Source organism: Mangifera indica, chromosome 10, assembly GCF_011075055.1.
Source record: "Mangifera indica cultivar Alphonso chromosome 10, CATAS_Mindica_2.1, whole genome shotgun sequence".
Classification (NCBI taxonomy): Eukaryota; Viridiplantae; Streptophyta; class Magnoliopsida; order Sapindales; family Anacardiaceae; genus Mangifera; species Mangifera indica.
In genome coordinates, this window is record NC_058146.1 from 11,915,564 (window position 1) to 11,923,440 (window position 7,877).

Genomic DNA, 7,877 nt, shown 5'->3' on the forward strand with positions numbered 1-7,877 from the left:
GAAGATGGTTGCCTTAGTTAGGAAACAAGGTTTCTACATTTAAGGAAAAGGTGTATTGTTTTGTCTTGTATTCATTAAATTGGGTATGGGTTTAGTTTATGATGGATGGCTTAGCATAAATTAGGGATTTTAGTTGATTTTATATTAATTTTGTCAACCAAAATGTATCATTGGCATTCATGCCTCCTGTATAAAGAGGTGAGCCTTCATTTGTAATTGGTTGGTTGGCATTTCGAATGAAAGTTTGGAGCAAAGCTTTGTTGGCTTTCTCCATTTTCCTTAATCCAATTCATTCTTGGTGGAAGAACTGGTGATGGAAGTTCCCAAGGTTGGTGGAATTTACTTTATACCTTGGTTATTTTTCTTGTTACCCTTGAAATCCAAAGTGTGAAGACTTGAATGTGTGTTGTATGCCTCAGGTTACTGTTCACCATGTGTGATTTTTAATTTCCAGTTTTTGTCAGCAAACTTTGAAGCTAGTTTTGAATGCTTTGTTGATTGAGTTGTGGTTGACATTATGTACTATTTGAAAACTCTTTGAATTCTTTTTCCCAATGATATATAACTTGCATGATTTAAAGGTCATTTGATCGGTTAAAATTGAAAGACAAATTGTTGCTGTGCTAAATAAATAGTAATTTCCAGAATTGAGTTTATGTGTTGTTGCATTGTCTTGATGGAAATGCACCATATCACAAAGAGCCTCATCTTTGTACTTATAGATAGAGAAGGCAACAAAAACTTGCTTAGTTACTCTAATTTCTCCACACTCATTCAACCATTGCAACTTATACGACTTAGAATGCTTGAAAGTTTCTAGATTAAGCTTATCTACTAACAAAGTACTAGTAACATTAGTACAACTTCCACTATTAATAATCATGCTACATACCTTGTCTTTAACGTGGCATCTTGCATGGAAAATATGCTCATGTTACTCTTCATCATTATTATCCTTAGGTTGACTATTTAGTGCGCCCCTTGTAACCAACATATCTCCGTGAACGGGTTATTCAACATCAACATTAGAACAATCCTCTAATGGTGGCATGTCATTATCACTTGAACTAAAACTTTCTGTGTCACCATTCTCCAACACAATTATAGCTCTTTTATTTGGACATTGAGATGCAATATATCCATGCCCTTGACACCTAAAGCACTTAATATCACGAGATTTAGAAGAAGATTTGGTTTCAGTTTTACTTTTAGAAACAACTATTGAATCATTTGGCTTTGCATCTTCTTTTGGCCTTGAGGTTGATTTGGTGTCTTTCCAAGTTGTCTTCAATGTAGAACTAGAGGCCGAACTAGATTTGGACCCTTTGGTCTTGATTTGTTTCTCCACCTTGATAGCCTTGTGCAATAGCTCCTCCATCTCTAAATAGTGTTACAAATCAACCACATCGGCAATCTCCTTGTTCAAGCCACCAATAAACCTTGCCATGGTAGCCTCTTGGTCTTCCTCTATATTAGCTCTAATCATAGTTATCTCTATCTCCTTGTAATAGTCCTCCACACTCATGGACCCTTGAACCAGCTCTTACAACTTCCTATGCAAGTCTTTGTAGTAGTGGCTAGGTATAAATCTCTTGCGCATTACTAGTTTCATCTCTTCCCATGAATGAATTGGCCTCTCACCATTCCTCCTCCTATTTATCACTAATTGGTCCCACCAAATACTTGCATAATTGGTGAATTCCATGGTTGCCAGCTTTACTTTCTTCTCCTCGAAATAATTATGGCAATCGAATGCATACTCAACCTTTCCTTCCCTCTCCAAATAAAGCTCGAGATCATTTTTCCCTTGAAATACTAGAATTTTCATTTTAATGCTGCCTAAATTGTTATCTCTTTTGGAAACAACCTTCTTGCCTTTTCTTGAGCCTGATTCTTCATAATTCAATTTTGGCTCTTCCTCTTCGTCAATCACACATCTCCTAGAAGATTTGGATTTGCTAGGTGATTACAAATCATCCAGCTTTGCATTTATTAGCTTATATTGCTCGGTAACAACCTTCATCCAAAAACTTCATGTTCGTATTGTGTTGTTCTTCTTCACTACTTATGTTTACAACTTGCAAAACACGTTAGTAATTAAAAGAAATTTGTCCCTCACACACTCCCTCACGTGTTTGCACTCAAACCAAATTGTTATCGCTCGTGTTTCACTCTGTTCTTGATGATGATCTCACCACACTCTGTTTTTTTTTTCACTTAAACCAACCCTTTTTATGTTCTTAAAAGAATCAAGATCAACAAATCACAAGGAGCAATCAATTAGATGGTGGCAAGTCTCAAAATTAGAACTTTAAAAACTTAGTTGAGGCAAACAACAAAAAAAATAAAAAAATTAATTAACGGAGCCAAGAAAATAAAAAAACTTCAAAAGGAAGCAAAAGACATGTAAAAAAAATCACTAAAACGCAAAGACTTAAGGAACAGAGCAAAATGAAGCAAAAATAATTTTATATATGCACAATTGTACCGGAATTGGCTAAGTATAATATGGAGCACAAAATTGAAATAATTGAGACACAAGAATTCCTTATTTGATACGAATTAGGACTAATTAATGTAGTAGGACAGTTGTCGCAAATTGAAGTTTTATTCGAGAGGTGATGGTCCATTTCAAGTACTCGAGCGGATCAACAATAATGCCTACAGATTGGATCTTCTAGGTGAGTATAATATAAGTGCTACTTTTAATGTTTTTGACCTATCTCCTTTTGATGATGCCAGTTGTTATCTATCTTCTTTTAATGTTTTTGACCTATCTCGAGTTTCCAAGAGCTAAAAAGGCGGTTGACTATAGCTCCTATTTTAGTATTACCAGAGGAGGGTGTAGACTATGATATTTATTGTGATGCCTTGCATAATGGCTTGGGAGCCGTGCTGATGCAAAGGGGTAAGGTGATAGCGTATGTCTCTTAATTTTGTTTCCTATATGTATATATATATGATTGTGTATAGCTATATCTATATATGTATATATATATATATGGCTAGTTATGAAAATTGGTTGTAAAGCTTCTGTGGGTGATAATTTTTATGATGGTTATTATTATGTGCTTATTTTATTAATTTTGATAAAGTTAATTGAAAATCCAGTCGGTTGGTAGGATTGGTTTATGTGAATTGCTAATTGGGAGTGTTACAGGGCATAATTAAAAAGAAAAAAAATATTCCCCGGGCCCTCTATAATAGGGGAACTCTTGCCCTTTTTTTGTAACATACCCATTGGTTAGGAGAGGTTACACCACTTATTTGGATTCTAGTGAAAATGCTTCCCTTATGTGACTATGGTGATTTCGGTGATCGATGATAACACCTTAGGTAATGAAATTACTCCTATTCTCTCTCTCACACTCTTTATTTTCCGTGATTGTGAATGATAATATGAGAGAATTAAGGTTATCATATTTTTATTTTAATTCCAATAACCTATACATACACATGTATAGGCCATACACGGTCGTGTATCAAGTTTCATAATTAGAGCAACTTCTTATTTCATTGCGATCACAATTTGATCTAAAAGTTTGACTTTCTATTGACCATACACAACCATGTATGGTTTTATACACAAGTGTGTACCTCCGAAAATCATTTATCACCTAATTTAAAACTAGAAAAAAAGACTGAAATGTCTTTGGGCTTACCTGTAGGTGTTACATAGACTATCCTAACATGGGGACAACTTTCCCCAAATATACATGGTTGTTTGTCAATTAACACACGGGTGTATAATGTGAATTTTCAAGGATTTAAATTATACTCTTTATGCATTTTCTAACCTTCTAAACTCAAAACCAAAGATTCTAGAGTGCACTACAACCCCATTAACTATAGGAAACATGTCTTTTACTCCATAATAGATGACAACAATGGTCCCAAATTCATCAAATAACAAAACATCCTATAGTAAACATCTAAAGCAATTTGTACATAATTATTGCATATATATATATACACACACACACATACATAACTGTACTTATCTTTCTTCCAAAGTCCAAAAGAAATTGTTCATATGGCCAAAGTGGATTTCAATGACTCCTAGGTTTAAGGCTCTCAAAACTTGACCATACTCTCTATGTTTGACTGGAAACAAAATGGTGAAAACCATTAGCCTAACATGTAAGGAGTCCTTTTATTTTCCAATAATAATACTATACACAAGCAAGTAAAAAGACCAATTTAACCTTGGACATACTTATGAATATTACACTCAATTCTTTCAAGGATCCTATTTATAAGAGGCTTGCAATTCTTACTTCTTAACTTTAAGGTTATAAGAGGAACCCTAAGGTATTTGATAGAGAGGGAGCCAATATCATACCCTATTATACTTGCCAAGTCAATTAATTCATCATTTCTCATTCCAACCATAAAAATATAACTGTTAAAAAAGTTAGCTTGTATATTGAACCAATCTTGGAAGTTGTCCAATGCTTCTTTTATTAACTTTAAGGACATCCTATCCACCTTACTAAATACCATCAAGTCATTCACAAAATAAAGATGGGTTATTTTTAGAGCTTGACACCTTCTATGGAACTTAAAGTTAGGATTAGCTACCATTCTATCATATAAACATGACAAAACTTCATAACTATAACAAAGAGGTAAGGTGACATTGGGTCTCCTTGTCTAAGACCCTTTGAGCTACTGAGGAACCCCACTAACTCTCCATTCAAACTTAGAGAAAATTTAGGAATAGTAATACATTCCTCGAACCATCTTACCATAGCATTTGGAAACCCTAAAGCTTTAAACACCATAATCATAAAATCCCAATTAACCTAATCATAAGCTTTCAGAATATCAATCTTCATAGCACAATCCATCCCTTTATACACCCTCCTATGGTAATAGTAAATAAGGTTCTAATAAAGAAGAACATTGTCCCCAATTTTTCTTTCTCCCACAAAACTGGCTTGAGCATGATTAATTATGCTAGACAACACAACTTTAATTCTCTTTGCATTAATCTTGGTTATGCATTTGTATATAGTGCCATAACATGGGATTGGTTGAAACTCTTTACATGACGAAAAGTTAGCACATTTAGGAATAAGAGCAATAAAAGTACAATTTACCACCTTTAGAAGCTCCCTTACATAAAAAAAGAACTTTTTATAACATTAGTAATATCACTCCTAATAATATTCCAAGTATTTTTAAAAAATAAGATATTATACCTATTCAGATCCAGGGCTTTGTTATTTGCCAAACTAAATATCGCTTCCTTAATTTCCTATCTACTTGATTCATTTTTGAACTTCTATTTGCCCTACTTATTTCATTATATTGAAATTTATAAAACGTTAAAATTACATGTATTATTAATAAGTATAAACACATGTACACACCTTCAAGGGATAGTTTGAGCACAAAAATAGAACACCTAAAAAATAAAATATGAGCTTGAATTTCATTGAAAACTTATCGAGATTAGAACTCTTTAATTTTGTGTGTTTTCATCAATTCAATTGCAAGAACACACATAACACAAAACCCTAGAATCACTGTTCATTTGATGGGGCAATTTTTTTTTTTTAAATTTAACTATCCAAATGATCTCCAATTCACACCGAAGTTATATCAATGCTAAGAGGACTCAAAGAACTTTCTATGAAGCTATGTTAGCAATCATAACTCATTAGATAAAGCAATCGAAACACGTGACAAATTTAGTGGCAAAACTATAATTACCTTACACCTCTCTGAAATACATGCACATGTAATCAATTTGGATTTTAAGGTAAAAAACATAAACATTGATAAAGGCATAAAGGAAATTCCACCAACCTTGGCGTCTTTCACCACCAATGCTTCCACCAAGAATGAATTGGATAAAGGAAAATGGAGAAAGCTAACAAAGCTTTACTTCAAATATTCATTACATCAATTATTTAACCTTTACAAGAGTGTAACCACCCCTTTATATAGGAAAGAAGTGGAGGTAGAATACAATATTTTCCTACAAAAGTCAACTTAAAATGGCATGAATTAAGCTACACCATTCATTCTAAACCAAGCTCACACATAGTAATTAACTAAAGACAAAAGTTAGTTGTTTTTCCCTTAATTTTAGAAATTATGTTTCCTAACTAAAACAACCAAATCCTAATTTAGTGCCAATATAACTAAAAACCAATTTTTAGCTCTTTGGGCGTCTCAAAATGATGCTTAGATGTTTAGACCATTGATAGACTTTCAAAGTCACACTTTTGGATCAATTGGAGCAAACTATTCACTTAAACCTTGGGGGCATATAATGAGACTATACCCCAAAGTGGTTTTAGGCCAAAAATGAAGAAAGATGACATTCTTGGGTTGGTGCATTGTTGGAAATTCATGCTTCTTAGATTCTTGGTTGGTAAGTAGGCTTGGGATAGGTTTGGAGGCTCAAAGTGAAGAGGTGGCCGAATATGTATCATCCTCCTCGGGTTGTGAAGGATTTGCCCTCAAATCCTCAAGATGGCTATCCTCTACTTGCTGACCATTCATAAACAAGCTCTCTTTCTTGATTCCTTTTCCCTTGATAACTTTATGAACTTGTTCTGGGCTAAAAAGGGTTAAAGTGATAATCTTGCCATTGAATCTAAAAGAGTAAGTGTTCTTCTTGCCATTATGCTTCACTTCCCTATCAAATTGCCAAGGTCTTCCCAATAACAAGTGACAAGTATCCATAGGAATCATATTACACAAAATCTTATCATTATAATGATTACCAATGGAGAAGGAAATAAGCACTTGTCTTACAACTTGTAGGCTAATTCCATTACTCGACCATTGTAGTTTGTATGGTTGAGGGTGTAGCATGGTGGATAACCCAAGTTTGTTTACTAAAGTGGATGTTGCATAACTCCCACTATCAATAATTAAAGAACACACTTTATCTCCAATTATGCACTTTGATTGAAAAATGTGGAGTTTTTGCTCTTCATGAGGAAAAGGCTTGACATGCAAAGCTCTCCTAATAACTAGCAACTCTCCTTCATCAGATCCTTATAGAATTTATTCTTCTTCCTTGTTGGCTTTATCACTTTCATAGTTAGAAACTTCACTTTCTTCTTCTTCTTGAAGAGACTCCTCAATAGCTTGTATCTCCATCAAGGATAAAACTATCCTATTAGGGCATTCAACTTAGAAGTGTCCATAGCCTTGGCATTTAAAGCACTTTTTGTTGGAGAAGTTGGTTTTCACCATATTAGGCTTGCCCTTTTGGTTGGCTCTATCACTTTTTCCTTGCCTTTCTCCTTGGAAGAATAATCAACAATGTTTGTGTAGGATAGGAAACCTTTATGGAAGATAGTTCCCTTGGTAAAAGATGTGCTTTTGTTAAATAATATCCCTTTGGAGAATGACTTGGATACCGTGGGCTTCAAAGCCTTCTTTTGCTTCTCCATTTTAATAGTCAATTTACACACATCTTCAAAAGTGCAATATGGTTGCAACTCCACCGTATGAGCAATGTCTTGATTCAATCCTCCAATAAATCTTGCAGTGGTTGGCTCCTTTACTTTCGACAACTCACTCCTTATCAATAGCTTCTCAAATTCCCTTATGTAATGCTCAACACTATCATTTCTTGCTTGAAGGTGTGCAATTTGAGGTAAAGATCTTGTTTATGATTATCGAGAAGAAATCTCTTCTTCAAAAGCTTCTTAAGTTTCTCCCAAGACCTAACTTTATCTTTGTTGTCCCTCTCTCTTTGTTTTTTTAAATTTTCCCACCACAAAGAAGCATAGTCTTTGAATTTTAGAGTGGCTATCTTGCACTTTTTCTCATCTGAATAACCTTTATACTCAAAAACACTTTTTATAGCATGCAACCAATCAACAAAGTCATCCGGACTCATACTACCC